This window comes from Carassius carassius, chromosome 26, assembly GCF_963082965.1.
Source record: "Carassius carassius chromosome 26, fCarCar2.1, whole genome shotgun sequence".
Taxonomy (NCBI): Eukaryota; Metazoa; Chordata; class Actinopteri; order Cypriniformes; family Cyprinidae; genus Carassius; species Carassius carassius.
Window position 1 is genome coordinate 14162078 of NC_081780.1, and position 21368 is coordinate 14183445.

General features: G+C 37.5%; 1 protein-coding gene across 2 annotated transcripts in view; it reads left to right on the forward strand.

Moving 5' to 3' along the window:
- The first annotated feature begins 9124 nt into the window (after positions 1–9124).
- The window catches only part of LOC132105861 (synaptotagmin-1-like), a 119872-nt gene continuing 107628 nt past the window's right edge, over positions 9125–21368 (forward strand). Inside the window, exon 1 of one of the 2 annotated variants that reach the window (XM_059511324.1) lies at positions 9125–9206. The gene's annotated coding sequence lies outside the window, so the exon portion shown is untranslated. Of the gene's footprint in view, positions 9213–21368 lie in introns of both variants that reach the window. The other variant, XM_059511325.1, reaches the window with a different exon arrangement.

Consider the following 21368-nt stretch of genomic DNA (forward strand, 5'->3'; position numbering starts at 1 on the left):
TGAAGGTTATCCCAATTACAAATTTTCCTTTGATTATGTCTTTGTTTTCATTGACCAGTTGGGCAAGAAGTAACAGCTGTGCTTGTATCAGGTCGGTTTTCTTTTACGTTTGCATGCCTTCCTATCAGCCATGATTATTCTGTTTATTAAAAGGCTGTTACTATTCATATTCACTATTTATGAGAAGCATAGATGTAAGAGGCTGACAATTAGCTGAACACATGCTTGTTTAAATAGTGACACTTAGCCTGCATTTTAAAATCTTTATTTGAATGTGGCAACATTTTTATTTTTAAACCTTTATCTTTGATCTAAAATAATTCTATGAATAAATCTCTGACAGAGACTATCACCCAATCACTGTGAGTATAGTTAGTAAGCTGACATCATCCATGGCAACGAGGCCAACCCCGCCCTTACTCTTAGCTTACTCTTTAGCCTTTATTTGATAGAGTTTTTATTTGGATAAATGCATGGGTAAGCAGTCCAAATGAAGTTGGGTCTTGTGTTGGGGTAGTGCTAATGATTTCCTTTAAAGTATGAGGGATTTGTGGGTTTTAATGTGGCATAAAATAACTTATTATTTGTGTCAATGGATCTATATAAGCAGCAGAAACATATTTGTTTGCATTTTATCTAGTGGTTTCACTAGAATGGAAAGGCAGCCATGGAAAATCGATAGACTGCAGTGTGAGGAGAGAACATTGCTACTGTCACTTTCCAGCACTGATGGCAACATTAAAAATAAATTCAGATCTCCACTCATTATAACAAGGATGCAGTGAAACTCCTGCTAGGTACTGCTATGTGTTGCTTCTTTTTTAGTCACATCTCAGTGAGCCATTTCACAGGGTGGTGGGGACAAAATTGGCCATGGCTAAAAGTGGTGGGGCCATTCTAAATGACACCTATGACTGTAACATTATAACCTCTTCAAAAACGAAATCTGAATTCCATGTCTCATTTTGGGGTATCTGTCTTGGAAAATAGTTTAGGATGTGTCTGTGTACTACATATGCCTACATGCACCCCAGTAGACATAACTGGGTCTCGTTTGTCCTCCTAGATAATCATCAAATGGATGCCTGTCACAATTGGCAGTGGCAAGTCACATGGGTCAGCAGGCTCTACAGCTCAATGCTCAAACTGCATTACAATCGCAATATCTCTGCTGTCATACACACTACTGCTCCTACACAGCTTTTAATCAAAGGCCACGGAATTGTTGTCTCCATGTCCTGTGCTTGTTGTTACATATCGGGACATGAAACCAATTAATAGACATGGATTGTATTTAATCCCCTTTCCTCTGTTCTGAAACACATGGATATGAAATATGTCACAGTGCCATCTGCAGCGGTTGCGCTGGGTAGCCTCATGATAGCAAGTAAATGCATTCTGGCTGCTTGTAGGTTAACATCATTCAACAGAGGCTTTGGTTCTATTACAATAATTGACCTTTTAAGGGGTGCTGTGCACAGGCATGTAATGAGAAATGCTAAACTGAGGTAAGCATAGATGACTGAACAAAAACGGCATGGAAATCACACTGTTACTTTCCAAATTCTACAATAATTTCAAAAAAAAAAAGGAAGAAGAAAAAGAAAAAGTGTTTTCTGGGTGGTTGCTAAGTGGTTACTTACAAACCAAATATACAAAGTACAAAGAGCTCAACCGTATGGGTTTCAGGTTATTTTTCGAGATCACAAAAGCCACAGTATTTGAGGCTTTTAAAGTAAATGAAGAACCTATTTTTTCTTCCATTCTCATCTATAACTAGGGTACCGATACCTTGACTTCAATACCGGTTCCTCAACGATACTTTTCTCAATACCAATTTTATGAAACCCGTTTTAACAAGATTACATTGCACATCAAGAGCACGAAGGAACAGAATACAACCAACATAATAAATCAGTACAAATAGTTTTAATATGTTCGAATAGTTTTCATTTTCCACTTCTTTTAGGCTATGTTTACACTAGTGCATTTTCCATTTTAAACGCATAGCGTTCAGAATCATCCTTTCTTTAATTTTCCACTAGTTTGCTGATGCGCATTAGCTGATTCCAGTGCTGTCTGCCTGAGTTGAATCATTTTGTTTAAATGAGAAATGCTAATCGGGGGTAGTGATTAGCTTGATATAAGTGTACAAATAGTATATTTCAGCAACATTATATGGTCAAAACACACATAAGATCGCAATCAGAAGTTATTACAAACACACAGTGGTGGTTTAAAGTCAGCTTTGAGTAAAAGTATAGTATAAATCTTGTAAATTGCTTTACGTAGCTTGATTCTACAGTGTGCATGAATGGTCACATTTTTTGAATGCAGTGGAAACGCAAATATGCACTAAGATTGTGTTTTCAGTTTGAAATGCAGTTTTAATATGAAAGTGCATTATAGTGTAAGCGTAGCCTTATGCACACCAAAAATGAAATTAATATTCAATGGTGTTATCACTCTGTATTACTTGCGGGATGTGTTTTGTGTCACTCAAATCTTTGTGTAATACTCTCCTCCGTTTGCTGATACAGCTTGACTGTCAAACCTGATGTGTCAATAAGTTCTTCATTGATTGGCTTGCATGAAAATGTGTAATGTGAATTTTTCAACTTGCAAAGAAGACACAAATGAGGCATATATCACTTGTTCAAATGAGGCAATTCATATCAAACTCGATACCCAGTGAGACATTACATTATTTGATGATAAAACTGCTGGATAATTTAAACTTTGAAGATCAATGTGATTTTTTTAAAATGGGATCTTGAAAATACTAAACTGAGTAGAAGTAAACAAAAGGCTGACTAAGACCACTTGGCAATATGATGCCAAAGTTAACATTGGTAATTCATTCTCATTTTAATGCGACCCCATTTTCGGCAAGAACTGCAAAGAACGTAAACAAGGACATGGCAGCTTCCCAAACAGAAACAATGATGTAGAGCAGAATTGAAGGAATGAAAGGAATGACTGATGAAGAGTGAAGCCAGTCATGAAAGGAAACTGTAAGAGACAGGGATATTGAATGACAAGTCATTCTTTCACAGCCACAAATATAAAAAAACATCTGAAACTAATTAACTGGTGAGGTAGACGGCAGACAAATGGGCATCAGGGACCATCATTGTGCCACTCGTGTCGTTTGTTTCGAGAGCTTGTCGGTAGGAACTGTCAGATTTTTGGCGCTTTATTGATTGGTGGGCAGGGATGCTGGGCATTCTCATGCTTACAGCCTCTGCATTATACAGGATGATTTACACGCTGAAGCAGCTGTTCATTCTGGCAACAGTTCAGACCTCACATAAGTAGTTTCAAAGCAACTCTAATGGACTCAAAGCTGGAACACGACCACAGCAAGGCAACAGGGACAGTTGCTGATGTTGACCCACACTTTGCAGCGTGCTTTCGGTAAAACCTACCGCAAAGTGTGGGACAACATCAGCGACATTCAGAAACACATCTTCTACGTATTATATATTTGATTTTTTAAAAAGCAGTTTATATCTATTTTTTATATTATTGTAAGAGCATTTACATAAAGGATGTGTTACCTATTGGCAAATTTCCAAAATGCAAATTTCTAAGTGTTTGCTTTAACAGTTTATGAGCTTTCCCGAATAAAAGACTCTTTAAGGCATTTACATGACCTTGCTGGGTTATTAAGCAGAGATTATGTAAGTCTGTGTATGTAAAAACACTCATTGTCAGTCTTTTCATTGCAAACAAACTGCCTTTCTGTGCAAATTATATTTTAATTTTGTCCTTGTTATTTATTGAAAACAGTTAATTTAATTTAAAATATTCATTCTAGCATTCACAAGTTTGTGATAAGTGCTTTGTTTTTTGTTTGTTGTTGTTTTTTAAATATCAATAATTTAGCAAGGGTGTATTAAAATTAATAAACACTGACATTAAATAAATTTCTAATGTTACAAAAAAGAATTATATTTCAAATAAATGCTCTTTTGAACATTCTATTCATAATGGATTTGCACAAAAATATTAAGCAATAATAAGAAATGTTACTGAAGACTGGAATTTTAGCTGAATAAATAACTTATTTATAAATAATAATAATATATATATATATATATATATATATATATATATATATATATATATATATATATATATATACATTTAATTTTCTATTTAAAATATATGTTTGCGTATATTTCCTCTTGATCATGTTCATGTTTGCGCTGTTACCTGATTTAAAGGGATAGTTCACCAAAAAATATTTTTTTTCTTAATCTGCTTACCCCCCAGGGCACCCAAGATGTAGGTGACTTTGTTTCTTCAGTAGAACACAAACCTAGATTTTTAACTAAAACCGTAGAAGTCTATCACTCTTATAATGTAAGTGGATGGGAATCACGGCTAAAACATGCAATAAAACTAAAAGAAATCATACACAAACAAAACCAAATTAAACCCTGTGGCTTGTGATGGTACATTGATCAAAAAAAAAGATTGCGTCTTTTATTTCTGATTCACGCGATGTCCAAACTGTTAGAACTCTCCTTAGCACATCCTCCTATGCGCATTCTCAGCAGCAGGCGTGTGAGGGGTCATCTTCTTCTTCTTTCTTTATGGCAGATCACAGACTTATAAGTGCATTACTGCCACCTATCTCTAAAGTGGACCATTGACACTCCTAATTGAGATTGTATATAGAGTGTCAATGGTCCATTTGAGAGATAGGTGACGGTTAGCAGATAAACATAACATTTTCATTTTTGGGTGAACTATCCCTTTAAAAAATAAAAAATAAGTAAGTCTTCATTCAAACAATGCAATCCATGTGTGCAAGTAGACAGTGACAGCAGGTACACTTCAATCTTTTACCGGACTTCATTTATTTGGACATTTTGCTCAACGTTGTAGTTTGGGGAGCAGCGGTGCTTCAGGACGCGCAGAAGGGGAAAGCAAGCTGGCTTGCTCGTGAAGCTCAGACAGCGCGGATTTCGAATGACACTGCCTAGCATTCTTCTGGTGAATCTCCGCTCTCTACCCAACAAAACAGATGAACTTCTTCTGCTCTCCCGGAAAAATAAGGATTTTCCACACTCTGGTGCTGTGTGTTTCACCTTCATCTTATACCGATTTACAATCAAAAACTTAAATGTGCTAAACCTGTAGTAAAGTCTGTAAAGAGATGGACCAACGAAACAAAGCGGGCATTACAAGCCTGTTTCAACTGCACTTATTGGAGTGTTTTTGAAGTTACCACCAATGATGTGGATGAGCCCACGGAATCTGTAACATCATATATCAGTTTCTGTGAAGACATGTGCATCCCTAGTAGGACTCATTTAACATTCAACAATGATAAGCCATGGTTTACATCAAAAACTCGTCATCTTCATCAGGCCAAAGAGGACGTCTACAAAAGGGAGGACAGAGTCTTATACAATAAGGCCAGAAACACTGAATAAGGATATTGGAGTGGCCAACAGAGAAACTATGCTAAAAAGCTAGAATGCCAATTTTCTGCCACCCCCGGCATCTGGGTGGAATGGCCTGAAAGACATCACCACCTACAAGACACCATCCTCCGGCATTGAGGCCAATCAACAACTTGCTGAAGACCTGAATGAGTTTTACTGTAGATTTGAAACTCCCAGTCAAACACCCCATCCCAAAGAAACCCAAGATAACAGGACTTAATGACTACAGACCTGTAGCTCTAACATCTGTGGTCATGAAGACATTTGAGAGGTTGGTGTTGGCTAATCTGAAGGACATTACTGGACCCTTACTTGACCCCCTGCAGATTGCTTACCAATAAAACAGGTCCGTGGATGATGCATTCAACATGGGACTGCACTCCATCCTGCAACATCTGGACAAAACAGTGACTTATGTGAGGATCCTACTTGTGGACTTCAGCTCTGCTTTCAACACCATCATCCTAACACTCCTTCAGACCAAACTAACCAATTTCTCTGTTCCTATCTCTGTCTGTCAATGGATCACCAGCTTTCTGACAGATAGACAACAGCTAGTGAGAATTGGTAAATTCACATCCAACAGCCATACCACCAGGACTGCTGCCCCTCAGGGCTGCATCTTCTTCCCACTGCTTTTCTCCCTCTACACCTCAACACCAATGACTGCACCCCTCTGTCAAGCTCCTGAAGTTTGCAGATGACACTACAGTTTTTAGTCTGATCCAGGACGGAGATGAGTCTGCTTACAGACAGGAGGTTAAAGAGATGGCTGGCTGGTGCAGTCACAACAACCTGGAGCTGAACTTTCTCAAAACTGTGGAGATGATAATGGACTTCAGGAGGAACCGCCCTGCACTCCCCTCACTCACCATCATGGACAGCACTGTGGCTGCAGTGGAGTCATTCAGATTCCTGGAAAACACAATCTCTCAGGACCTGAAGTGGGACACTCACATCGACTCCATTGTTAAAAAGGCCCAACAAAGGTTGTACTTCCTTCACCAACTGAGGAAATTTAATCTGCCACAGGAGCTGCTAAAACAGTTCTACTTTACCGTCATTGAGTTCGCACTTCAATAACTGTCTGGTTTGGTTTAGCTACAAAATCAGACATCAGAAGACTTCTGGGAACGGTTCGGACTGCTGAAAGGATTATTGGTGATCCCCTGCCTGCCCTCCAAGAACTGTATATATCCAGAGTGAGGAAAAGGGCTCAGAAAAGCACTCTGGATCCCTCACATCCAAGCCATCTCCTTTTTGAACTTTTGCTATCTGGTCGGTGTTACAGAGCACCGAATACCAGGACAACCAGGCACAAGAACAGTTTCTTCCCCATGCAATCTACCTCATGAACAGTTAATGTTCTCCCATTGTGCAATTAAAGTATGTGCAATAACCATATACTTATTAATCACCCTAAATCCAAGTACATCCCTACAACTTGTTTTTTATTTTATTTTATTCTATTCTATTCCTATTCTATCTGTAGCATCTATATAAATATATATTTCTGTGGTTTATTTATATTTATGCATGATTATTTTATTCACATCTTATTTTTTATATATCTGTGTTGTTGTTGGCTCTGTGTACTGGAAGCTTGTGACACTAAAACAAATTCCTTGTATGTGCAAACATACTTGGCAATAAAGCTCTTTCTGACTTTTGACTTCTGACTTCTGACTTCTTCATGAATTCCCTCATTTATGTTAATACAAAATAAATAATTCAGTAGATCTTGGCATTCTTGTCAAGTGCCAACAAAGGTGTTATTTATTCACCTGATAAAAGGTTGGGATTTTGTTTTCTTTTTTCCATATGAGATTGTCTATCCATGCATTGCATTTCCACACCTGCCAGTCTGAAGTAATAGCTTTTAATCTGTGCATCAAAGCCTGGATAAAGAGCCTCTGAGGAGAGAGAGGATATGGATGAGAAACTCTGTTTGTTCTCCCTTCCTCCATGGCTTTCTCTTTCTCATAGCTGTTGCTGCTGTGTGTGCGCTCTGTTATCAATAACCTAGGCTTCACCACTGACAAAGACAAATCACTTTTTTCATTTTCACATTAAAAACACAAAAATGATCTATTCTCAGTGAGCTTGTCCATATGATTACTTTAAATAGTCACCTCAACAATCTGCTCTGCTTGGCAGCCAGATGCTGCCCATTGAATAGCACAATTCATCCTAGTATTCAATTAGCCAAATGTGTGCACTCTGAAAAGAGTTTTCTGTTAGCTTTCAAGAGATTTCTGTGCGTTATATTTAAAGGAATAGTTCATGTAAAAATGAAAAGAATGTTTTTGTTGTTGTTAAAATCTTCATGTTCCATTTTTTTTTTTCTGTGGAGCACAAAAGGACAATTTTGAAGAATTGTTACATGGCTTATTTCAGTACATATTGACTCCATCTATGAACACTATAAAATCACCATAATAGTGCTTTATATATAAAACATATGGCAAGTCTTATAAGGTCATATAAAATCTTTGCATGAGTAACAAACCTCAATTCATTATTTATTCACTACAAAAGGTATTATTCACTGATAATCTTTCCCTCCAGGGAGATGTTAATCAAAAATCCACTGCAGCCAAATCACTGAGTCAGTGAGTTAACCAGAAAACTCTATAAGTCTAATTCATGAACAAATCATTTAGTCACATGATCTGTACACCAGATTAGAAGGTTCATAAGTCATGTGACACCAAATGACAATAGTTTTCACAAATATATAAGAAAACAGGTTGTACAATTTGTAATACACCGATACACTGAGAACTACAAGTGAAGAGGAAGATTTACAGTCATTGCATCCTAATATGCTGACTTCCCTATTGTATACATAGTATGTAAAAAAAAACAGGTTTTTAAAAGAGAAGTTCGTCTGAATTCATTGTATTAAAAAAAGAGGTGAAAAATGTCATACCATTATAACTTCTATTCATACTGTATGTTTGACTTCAGAGAACAAAAAAATATATAATATATATATATATATATTTATATATATAAACCCTTTTTATGGTCAATTTATAGTTCTTTTTTGTCTTGTCTTTTTTGGAACAACATGAGGGTGAGTAAATAATGATATACTGGGATTTTATTTATTTAATTTTATTGATTTATTTTTTGGGGTGTGTACTTTCCAGAGCTCTTCTCGAGCCCTTGCTCTACGGACAGCATTTTTAGCCCATGCCCGTGACAGGGAGCACCTGTGGTGTGAAGATGTCTGACTGCTCTTTATCCCAGTTCCACAGCACATTACGCAATTTAAATAGCCTGCAAATGAACACGTAGGACGTCAGCTGTGAAACCAACCTGTCAATACCAAACTCGTCTTCCCCACTGAGAGAATGAGATTACCCAGCTGATTGGAAAATCAACAGGAGGAAATGACACTGGCTTTATGGGTTATTTCTTAATGCTTGCTTTTGAATCTATTGATTGTGCCATAAGAACGTCTATGGTTTCCTCTCAGCTGTTTCTGCACATTATATTAAACAGGTTAAGCAGGCCTTATTGTGCGACATTCTTCACAAATTAATTTTATTATTATTATCGACTTTCTTTTCAAGATTTTTTTTGTTTAGTTTTTTTAATCCAGGAATGTATAGATGAAAAATTATTTATTCGTTTTTGTTGACCTCTGCTCTTTCATTTTCAGGTCTGAAGAACGCTGCTCCCTGTGACTTCAGTAAGAGAGAGAGTCTGAGGCCAGCTTCAGCAGCAAGCTACCTTGAGGTAAAGGTTAGTCTTTGTCCTGTGGCTTCAAAGACCAGACGTGAACACACACACAGACACGCATGCATCCGTTTGGTTTCATTAGAAATGCCAGGGGGCTGGAGAGGTTCCCTGTCCATTCACAGCCAAACACCTGCACGGCTTTCATCCCCTATCTGTCCACTCGGCCTTTATCACCTGCCACCCAGCCAACCACAGCACACACACACGGCATCTAAACAAACCATAGACACCAGAGATGCCTCATGCACTGCTAATTCACACAACTGCATGACACACAAGTCAAAATACCACACAAAACTTCTGTGCACACCAAGTCCTCACTCTAACACATCTTGCTGAAAAGACCATATTAAGCCCTATTCGGATGGTAATTGCTTCTCATGGGGATGTAAGTGATTTTCACCATTTACAGGGGGTAGTCTGTGATTTAGTTGCAGTCTGAATCCAGAATTCCGGTGTTTATCTCTCACCACCTCTGTAAAAATCCCCGGCTGAATTACTGGTTTTTGTCAAACACCAAGGTCATGTGGTAATTTAACTGCCATCTAAATCCACATCTTTGAGTTTATGAGAAGAAATTGATTCAAAATGCAGTGTTTAAACCCTTTTTGAGTACTCCCGGACACCATAAGGCAACTGTTGTACTTCAGTGTTCATACTTCATTTGCATACATATTTATTTCTCAAATGCTGGAAATTATTTAAAAGAACAATACTTCATAACTGCTCCACCGCAGCGACTGGGAGCAGAAAAAGAAGAAAAGCACGTAAACATTCAAAACGGATATTTATTATGGCAGCAGCAGGTATGTAGTACAATTTTAAACTTATAAACGGATATATTCATAACTATATCACACATAATTATACAACCATCGCATGTCTATTTTCCTATTTCTAAACAGGAGATTTAAATAATCAAATAATAATTAGGATTATATGTATTATTAAATATGCTTGGATTAATAATAATACATTTTACATAATAATAAGTATTACAAAAATGTACGCAATAAGAACACATCTGTAGATAAAATTAATTTTATTTACAGCAGATAATCATGTGACTGGTCATGTGAGCAACGTGCTCCCGGTTCATAGGATGACATGTATAAATGGCCATCCGAGTCCACGAGTTTTATCACTGAGGTGATGTGAAATTTATTTTACAGACATCCATATGATTACCGTCCGAATCTGGCTTTAGACCAGAATTAACTTTAACAGGGTCCTAACCAAGCTTGATCTGACGTGGTTGCAAACAAAATTTATTTTTTTATTTACCTACACCAAAAATTCTGAACATGCTGAGATAAAACACTGCAAATGCTATTTTTGTAACTTTTAAATTCTAATAATTATATTGAATTATATCTATATAAAAAAAAATGGTTGTAGGCTGTACCTTTATATTTATTCAAAGCTGATGTAAAGTTGAAGTATTTTATTTACTTATTTGTTATTATTGGTTATTTTGACAAATGTTATTGAAAAGTAAGCTTGACAAGCAGTTTTGCCGATTTTGGAGCCTTTCCTGGGAATTTTATGAAAATGGTGACAGAATTGACAAGTTTTTTTGTAACTTTATGTGAAGAATCTATCACTTTATAAAATTATATTTTCTAACAAATACTGTATTACTATTAGTCTGCATATATTTTCCATGTTAAAGGGGTCATATGATGTTACTAAAAGAACAGTATTTTGTGTATTTGGTGTAATGAATGTGTTTATGTGGTTTAAGTAAAAAAAACAAAAAAAAAAACATTTCTTTGCTTTTTTAGCTTATCGATCTAAAAAAGCGAGGTGTGCTCTGATTGGCCAGCTATCCAGTGCATTGTGATTGGCCGAATGCCTTAAACGTGTGATGGAAATGTTATGCCCTTCACCATACTGTTATGCCGTATCCCGGTCACAACACCGATGCGTCAAGACATAAACAATAAAATGTGGGGACATAATTACTGATTATAATGAGTTATACTTACTTTTTACAAGTTGCATTGCGTATTGCGCAGTGTAAACATAAAACCACGTCTGCATTTGTTATGGGCTTGAGTGAGGAAAGGCCGGTGGCTAGAGTGAGGCATTGCAGGCGGATTCTACGAAGAAGCGTCCGTTGGGCTTGCGGCAACCACATGTGGTGACCCCGGGCTGGAATCCACTTTGTCCACGGTGAAAGCCGATCCAGCGATCCACAGTGAGAAGTAGATTTATTTCCTCAGCGGCCAGCACGGATCAGCTCTAGGCATGACAAAGCGGATATCGTCCTCTTTTTTTTTTATCGCATCATATGACCCCTTTAAACGTTCTTCTAAAGGTTCTTGAAAAGTATCACTAAAGTCATTAAAGCATAACATCTTGAAACATAACCATGCTCTTGACCAGCAGTACTCAACTGACCAAGTTAGTCAGTTGGTGGTTAAGATAGTCAACCTGTGTCCCCTAAACATATTCTGTTGACTGGTGTTTTCAACAGTGCACACATCAAGAGATCCACCTGGTTCAAATACCTCATTTTGAGTCACTGAGGAAATCAATACATGCTCCAAATAATATAAAAACAGTGCTCTGCCTCTGTCAATCTGTCATTCACAATCAATATGTCAATTGATAAGGCTGCAACCCAATTTCTAAGCAGCCTATTTCACTCATGTAGGAGGTTTCGGAGTGAAAATGTTTGTGTGACTTAGCTATCCATTTCCCCTTCATGGGTTAAAGAGTTTGACTAATGCAATATTGATTTCGCTCTCTGGATGGAGAAGACACAAAAACACACCTTATTGAAATATGGATAGTCAAGCCATCCAGAAAATATTAAAGTCCTCAGGGGGAGGGGGAAGTCAACATTAAGCTGGATTTGACCCTACTGCATCAACAAATGAAAAAAAAAACACTTTGTATTGATAAAGGGATGCATCTCAGCAGTTTTTAAAGCCGTTTAATGTAAACATTTGTGTGGTGCTCTGTTCTTTTCATTTCTGTACACAGCGTGTCGTCCTTCAAAGTTTCAAATTGAGTAGGTAGAAAAGCCCACACAGTCTGCAAGGAAACTGTGAGGTCAAACTATATAGATGTTCAAAAAAGGTCAAAAGAGCTGCAAAAACACACACACACTCAATATTGTAGATTTTAATTGTGCATATAATTAGTTAGCACTGTCATACTTATGTAAACCAGTAGGGTTTGGTTGTGATTAGTCACACTGTACGCCTTGTACAGCTGGCCTGGTTAAGGAAGCTGAGTAGCCATTTGGGGGAGGCATTGTGTTTGATTCAGTCCTTGTTAAAATGCTATTTTGTTTTGAGCGCAAGGGGCTTTGCACCTCCAGGCAAGTGCGGAAGGACTCGGAGCGTGGTCTCAGAGCAGGATTGGCGCGAACAGTCCAATTTTTCATCATTAATGGTCATGACATATCCAAAGTGGCAGAGCGTGGGCTTGAAGGAGAACAGTGGATGCATCAACTGGGCAGGGAACTCTCATGCCGCCACATTTGTCCCTGCTGGGTCTTCTGCACAGCCGTGATGACAACATAATTCTCTGCTGGCTATTACAGCTTATGAGGTTAAAAACAAGTGCTCATGGTTGTTCTTACACATATATCTTACTTTCCTTTCACATTCTAGATGTAAATAAGTATTGGTAGCAGTATAGCATTAAACTAACTGCCAGTGTTGTGCGAGATTCAACCAAATGCCTTTTATCCCTTGTTGAAAAAGATGTACACTTCTTTAGTATACTAATTAAGGTAGTCAACACAAACAACTATGTGCAATCCTTTAAAATAAAAAATATACATATAATTAAAACATTATGCTTTAAAATGCATTTTAAGTTAAAAGCACATTTCACCCAAAATGTTTAATTACCCCATGATTGACTCACCCTCAAGCCATCTTAGGTGTATATGACTTTCTTTTTTCAAATGAATGAAATCAGCTAAAAAACATGTCTCTTACAAAGCTTAATAATGGCAGTGAATGGTGGTCGAGGTTTTGAAGCCCAATAAAGTGCATGCATCCATCATAAAAAGGCTCTGGGGGGTTAATAACATCTTTCTGAATTGAATCAATGCTTTGTGTAAAAAATAAATCCATATTTAAACCTATAAACCATAATTTATAGCTTCCCCTAGATGTTGATGTGAGTTGTTAATATTGCCGAAGGACTAATTGAAACCATGAAAAGTTTTCACTTGAGTCAAGGTTTTTGGCACTGCCATTAGATAGATGCATCTAGATACGCACTCAGCTCTGCTGTATCTGCTTAGTGAACTCACATCTCATTGTTTGTCTGTGGTTATAGTAAATCTGGGGCAGGCAGAACACCTCCCAGACTTTCAGCACATGATGTTAGCACAATTCATCTGTCATCCCCCAACCCTAAAAACCATCTGCCTTAGAGGCAGCAACAGCCTCACAAACACCTCTCAACCTTCCTGCCTCCATACATGTGAATATCACACTCTATAAAAAAACAGCTGTCGCTTGCAGTATAGGCGAACAATCACTTAATTTAAATGTTGGGTGCTGTGTGTAGTATGAGGCCACTACTTTATAGAATATCTTGGGCACCTATTTTGCTGAGTATGCAGTAGGTAATAGCTTAACTGTAAGATGGTCACGTCAACAAAAATCAACATGAAGCATTTGCAACCCATTTTGCTTCGGTAATGTGAAAAAAATAATAATAATTTGGAAAACCCTGTTCACGCCAAGATATGTATTTGGTTTGAAAACTCAATGCAATAATCATTTCATATATATATATATATATATATATATATATATATATATATATATATATATATATATATATATATAGTACAGACCAAAAGTTTGGACACACCTTCTTATTCAAAGAGTTTTCTTTATCTTCATGACTATGAAAATTGTAGAGTCACACTGAAGGCATCAAGGGCTATTTGACCAAGAAGGAGAGTGATGGGGTGCTGCGCCAGATGACCTGGCCTCCACAGTCACCGGACCTGAACCCAATCGAGATGGTTTAGGGGTGAGCTGGACCGCAGACAGAAGGCAAAAGGGCCAACAAGTGCTAAGCATCTCTCGGGGAACTCCTTCAAGACTGTTGGAAGACCATTTCAGGTGACTACCTCTTGAAGCTCATCAAGAGAATGCCAAGAGTGTGCAAAGCAGTAATCAAAGCAAAAGGTGGCTACTTTGAAGAACCTAGAATATGACATATTTTCAGTTGTTGATGCAGCACGACGCCACAGAACAACTGTCACGTCCGGTGTAGACACGATGTAATGAAAGATGACTGAGAGCAATGCTGAATGATTTGCAGATCCTCGGTACCACTGACAATAGAATCTTGTAAAATGTGTGGTAAGTACTGCCACTCCATAGTATAAACAGAGTATGTGTGATCGCGAATCTCAAAAGTGATAAACTATTAGTGAAACTAAAAAGCAATCATGCATTCAAAAAGGGGGTGGGGATTCATGATGCCGGTGCAACATTGTGATGTCTATCATCCATCGGCGAATGACGATGGAATCCTATATCAGCCCAACCCTAATATATATATATATATATATATATATATATATATATATACAGTACAGACCAAAAGTTTGGACACACCTTCTCATTCAAAGAGTTTTCTTTATTTTCATGACTATGAAAATTGTAGACTCACACTGAAGGCATCAAAACTATGAATTAACACATGTGGAATTATATATGGAATTATATACATAACAAAAAAGTGTGAAACAACTGAAAATATGTCATATTCTAGGTTCTTCAAATTAGCCACCTTTTGCTTTGATTAATGCTTTGCACACTCTTGGCATTCTCTTGATGAGCTTCAAGAGGTAGTCACCTGAAATGGTCTTCCAACAGTCTTGAAGGAGTTCCCCGAGAGATGCTTAGCACTTGTTGGCCCTTTTGCCTTCAGTCTGCGGTCCAGCTCACCCCTAAACCATCTCGATTGGGTTCAGGTCCGGTGACTGTGGAGGCCAGGTCATCTGGTGCAGCACCCCATCACTCTCCTTCTTGGTCAAATAGCCCTTGATGCCTTCAGTGTGACTCTACAATTTTCATAGTCATGAAAATAAAGAAAACTCTTTTAATGAGAAGGTGTGTCCAAACCTTTGGTCTGTACTGTATATGTATAAATATATATATATATATAGAGAGAGAGAGAGAGAGAGAGAGCGAGAGAGAGAGAGAGGTCTTCTAAACTCTTTTCCATTGCTCTGCGGGAAAAAAAAACTGGCCAACCAATAAGATGCAGCTGTTACATAAGACTACAGCTTGACAAGCAAACTTTTTTGCTTAGTTACAATGAATAGCAGAGGAAGAATCCCGAACCAGCTCTTTTGTCTCTGTACTCTTGTATTTGGTGTTATATTTTTTTAACACCACCTACTGTCAGAGAGTGAATTTGCATTTTCATTTAGCCTGTCTGCCATTTTTATACATTGGTTTAAACAAACAAACACATGAAAAAAAAACATTGGTTTAGTTTTTGTGCCAAACACTAGTGTTGACCTGCTATGTGTATTATAATAAATGGTGTCAATTTTGATTTCATGTGGACTTCAGCAAAAATCAAGTGTTATTGATCCTTTCAGCAATAACCTACTTACATGTTTAAGCACGTTTTTCCATTATGAAGGTTTCCGCACACGACTGCTGTGTTTTACAAGGAATCTATCGATGTCCCGTTGCTGTGGGACAGGGCAATTTGTTTAGGCATCGTGATGTATTACCAAGGCCTGACTGTGTTGTTGGGTCATTAGTTTACTTAATACTGGATCCTGGGGAGTGCTAAAATACTGTGTTCTCTCACACATGCATCACCTACTGCATGCATGTGTGTGCTACCGGCCACTATTTTGCCTTTTCTTGTACAAAAGCCTTTGGGAAAGCAGAAAACCAATATATGCTTTGAAGACTTACGTTTAGGAGTGGACTTTAACCTGGTAGCTTTAATCATCTCGGACTGACAGGCAATTAAAGACATGACATGCATTTTATTATTACTGTCAGGTAAAGAGAAAAGAGGTTATTCCATTCCAACACCTAGTTCACAGCTGTGGAAAGGCAATTTTTTTAGCAATTTTGTAAGTTGATATGAAGATGAATGAATACTGCTAGTGTTAAAAGTCCAAACTTTAATTTTCAAAGTTTCAGCACTTATTTACAATAATAATTATTATTGTTTTGTTTGAAGCTTATATATTCACTCATTCAAAAATGAACATTCTTTTTGCATTTACTAAACATTTGCACTTGTTATTTCAAGACAGTTGTCTGTCTTTTTCAGGCCTTCTCTTTCTTCTCTTGACACTCTCTCTTTGTGTTTCATCACAGTGCAGCACTTTGAATTTAAGAATTTTTTTTGCTTTGACGCAACTATATGCGCATTTCATAGACCCATTGTTCCTAGGGGCCTTCAGTCCTCCAACACTCGAATGGACGTCACTCTTGAGGACTGTTTTCAGATCAATTGACTTCAAGGCTACAGTTGAAGTAACTCCAGAATTCAGAGGGCTGATTCTTATCCAGAGCTTCATTACTTTGACCAGATTTAACCGGATGATGCAGCAGTTTTATACATGATAATTCAATTATCAGAGTCTTCACAAACACATTTAATGAGTGCTCTCCAAAGCTGACCTGATCCTCGGCCCAATCCACAGCGCTGATCCTGCTGTACAGACCCACACACAAATATAGCCTCATCTGTCCAGACTGAGTATTTTATGCCAGTTTGTGCTTGATAATTGAATCAGTGACATGACACCTTTTGTAATTTCCAGATCTTATTACTTATTCAAAAGTACATAAAAATGCAATTCAGAGCTACAATGAGTTGTATAACCCCTCTTCTAGAATTTGCTTTTCTTATTTCTGATTTATGTTCACTTTGTTCTTTTTGGGGAGAACGTAAGTATTGCGGTTCAACCAACATGAAATGACCCCTGCAGTCTCTCATAAAAGTATGTGATTTTGTTCCTAGTTTCCTAAAATTTGTTTTTATGACAAGGCTAGGTCAAATGTCATCTGGTGTGACTCCCTAATATAGAATAATAATTCATGATATGTTAGAGAAATAAACTTAAACATGAAGTTTTATTATTAAATGTAAACATTAAGCCTTTTAAAAACATTTTCAAAACCATTTGAGACCAACATGAATAAAATACGTTTTATTTATTTATTTATTTATTTATTTATTTATTTATTTATTTATTTTGTTTATTGTAATGGTTTATTTGTCATTAAGCTATATATAATTTAAAATGTGTAGAACATATACGAGGGGGCCACTATGTATGATTGGATATAAACAAGAGCCATTGTTTGCAGTACAATTGTGGAGTTCCCCTTTGAGGTCATTGGGGTCAATCTGGGGCTATGAAAAAGTCTTAATTGCTCACCCTGAGTGGAATGGTCAATGAGGTAGCTCTTGTAGATGATAAATCACAGCAGCTCACATCAACTCTCTGATGCCTTCATTAAATTGCTCCCATTGGGACATCTCCATCAGACTTCCTCGCTAACATGGGGAGCACAGGTGCTTACTAGATGCAAAATGCAAAACCAGGATGGACAACTGCAAAATGGCAGCATCTGGGTTTACACATCTCCAGCCTACCCAGACTAGATCGGCATTAATTAAGTAAGAGAGCCAAGGATTGGAAGTGCGAAGTATGATTACAATAGATGTCCTGGACGTCTCCTCTCTCACACTTCATTACCATCCCAGCATCTGCAGCGCGTCCTCCTCTCCTGTCAGAAACAATGGCCTCCACAGGTGTCAGAAGGAGAAGAGAGGGGGTGTGCGCACATGTTTGTGTGTTTGCATCTAGTTTGCTAGTGTTCATCAGCGATGACTCTGAAATGAACACCTGTGTTCACCGAAGAAAACATGGAGGATGCCCAGGCATCCACAGAAAGACAGAAAGAGACAGTGAGGAGATGATGAAAATAAAGCTGTTTCGCTTGAGTCTAGCAGGTTGATGCTCCTGGCAAACTGGAAGCATAATTAAACTATCAGAAGTAATTAAGAGAGGTTTCTCTGCCTAAAATGCGTTTAAAATCTCCTGCATTTATCTGCTCCAGATCCGCACGCAAACACACTCTATCAATTCAGCTCATTTAAAACGGATTATAATTGTGTTAGATTTGCCAGTTTTGAAATTATGTCTACAAAATTGTGTAAAGCCGACTTGGAACAAACTTAAGAATGTATTTCGTGTGACATCCAACTGTTTTAAGAAACAAACGAAGGGGTGAGTATCAATTTTATTCTCATAATTAAACCTACACTTGCGACAAAATGCAAAAGCACATCTCTCAAAGGCTTCCATTCATTAGCAGTCGCCTAATGGGTGTATTGTTCAACCAAGAGTGGGTATACTGTATGGAAGTTGAGAACAGGCAAGCACTCACGTTAATGATGCTCAGTGGGTGCATCCCGTTCTCACAGCTTAAAGTACCCTTGACCTTTTGTTGGGCTGAGAGTCCTTGCTCAGGAGACATGCTTTGATCAAGGCCTTCCCTCCATTTGCACTCCATTTTTCTGTGCAGTCTTCGTCTTGGTCTTTCTCCAGTTGTAGACATACTTTCAGGGTTATTTTATTTTTCAAGGAGAGACTCATTTTGTGGTTGTATATTCAAGGAGGGGTAAAATCCTTTCTGCATCTGGGGTCTCATTTATAAAACTTTCCATAGATTTCGTCCTAAAAGTGTACGTAGGCACAAAAGCTACATTTTGCGTACGCACAAAAGTGTTCAGATTTATAAAATCGTACGCCAGAACCTGCGCAAAAAACCCTGTATAAATCCAAGTCAGGGGAAGATTCTGCATGCACGCATCTCCACCCCAACTCTTCCCCGAGACCACCATATATCGATCTTTCAATGCCTAGTTTTACTATGCATAACCTCATCTGCATATAATTTCTATGCATATTCCCATCCACGTGAAACCATGTTTAACACCGTCAAAGGTGTAAGATATTAAGGAAATATAAGATACGGACAGTAAATGCCATTTGTGCCATACACATTAATTTTTATTGGCAAAAATCATCCAGTATCTTTATTATGTTTTAGAATAAATATATAAAAATATCCATAAATATGGTTTAAAATAGTTCTCAGAAAAATAATTTAGAATAGAGTTGATCTCATTCATTTCCACTGGCCAAATAACATTTCAGTTGTTTAAAAAAATGTAAATTAAATTAAATTAATGCAGTTTTGCTGATAAGGTGAACATATTTTAGCTATTTTTAGTGGAAAAGTATGGACCTATATTTATTGCATTGTAAATACAATTAACTGACTTTGTGCATCGACAAAGCATTTTTTTTTTAAGTTGTATCCTTCAAATAACATCGACATCAACACCTCCGTACAGCTGTGGATGTACAGTAAGTTATTATCATTGGTCCTGTTCAAACCAGACAATAGACCCTTCCACCAAATCCAGTGGTGTCCACCACAATATCGAAGTAAGTGCGCATCATTGATCATAGTTTTCAATAAAAATATTTGTTTTCTCTAGATGTGCAGTTTAGTTTAAAGATAATTATTGCGCGCCATAGTGCTCCTCGCTGTCATTAAAACTTAACATTCCACAGGAAAAGTAATCAAGCGCATCCCCTACAAATAGGCTGTCTAAATTCATATAATTTTGGTTACTACTTCGTAATGACTTTATGTAATTTCAGTGCTTATCTCCATTAATGAGAACTGAATATTTAATGTAAATGTTATGATGAAATAAAAACTTCATTACTTTTCTCTCTCCATGGAAAAAAGTATGTACGCATAGGTCAGAGTTTGCTTGAAGGTGCGCTAATTTTCCATTTAATTTTTTTTTTTTTTTTTTTTTATAAAAAACTCTTACTACGCACCTTTTGCGTAGTAAGTGGAAGATTTCAGGGCAGCACATAAGTTTTGTGCATACACAACGGTTATAAATGAGGCCCCTGGAGGATATTGTAGGGGCTTGGGTTGAGGAAATGAGTGGCATTTCAATGTTAATGGAACTCTGGAAGTGAGCTGCGACCTTCATAACTTTGAGAAATTTGAAAGTCAGTGTGAAACCCACTTTTTAGGACGTAATAATTTTGCTTGGCCAATGTGCAAACAAAAATGTTCTAGCCTGATGCATATGATAAGCTTCTTTCTTGTTGCAGTGGCAGTATATTTAATGTATACAAAGAATATTTAGCGAATCAGTTAGGAGTACAGTACTTCTTTACTTTAATGTATTTTTAAATATATATATATTTGTTTTAATTATATATATATATATATATATATATATATATATATATATATATATATATATATATAGTTTTTTAATTTAAATGCATTTTATTGATTATCTGTTCTTTTTAGCCTATGTAAAACATTTCAACGTTTGTACTATAAAATTGTATTATATAAATGTACTATATAAATACATTATTTACATATTTACTGGAATTGTATATGACCTAATTAATATTCATTAGCTAAGCTGATAAGATTTAGAATATGCCCTGCCATGTATATATACATGGTAGTCTTGGATTATGAAAATGACTTTTTGCTGACAAAAACTTTTGTAGGAAATGAGATTGGTTGGAATGGAACACTGACTGAAAGCCTTTGTACATGTTTGCAACGAGCATGCAGGCTCAATAATATCTTGTTTAAAATAAGCAGTGTTTGTTTTCCCTGGCACATTCTCATTTTTTCCGGATGGAGATGTCGAAGGCAGGAGGGGGAGAAGTCGTCGCCCGGGACCCGGCTCGCGTCCTCCGCTGTGGATGCACCCAGGGTCCGTGGTGTCCCGGTGTCGCAGTGAAGGACATCTGGGAAGATCGCGTCCTGGGTGCACCGGGCCTGTGCAAAGAAACACACGGAGTAGACGTGGTGGGACTGTTAGCAGCACGCTGTATACTTACCCCGGACTTGTGAGCGTCAGCCCGGGATGATTCCAGCGCGGCTCTCCGCTCTCTCAGCTGGGCCTGCCTCACCTCCAGGTCACGAATCTGCTTTCCCACGGCCTCGAGCTCGAGCTGCACAGAGTGGAGACATTCATCCGCCATTAAAGCAAGTAACAGTGAGTACAGCAGTGGTAATGTGTGTATATAGAGTATTAGCAATGTAAGCGCAGTTAGCT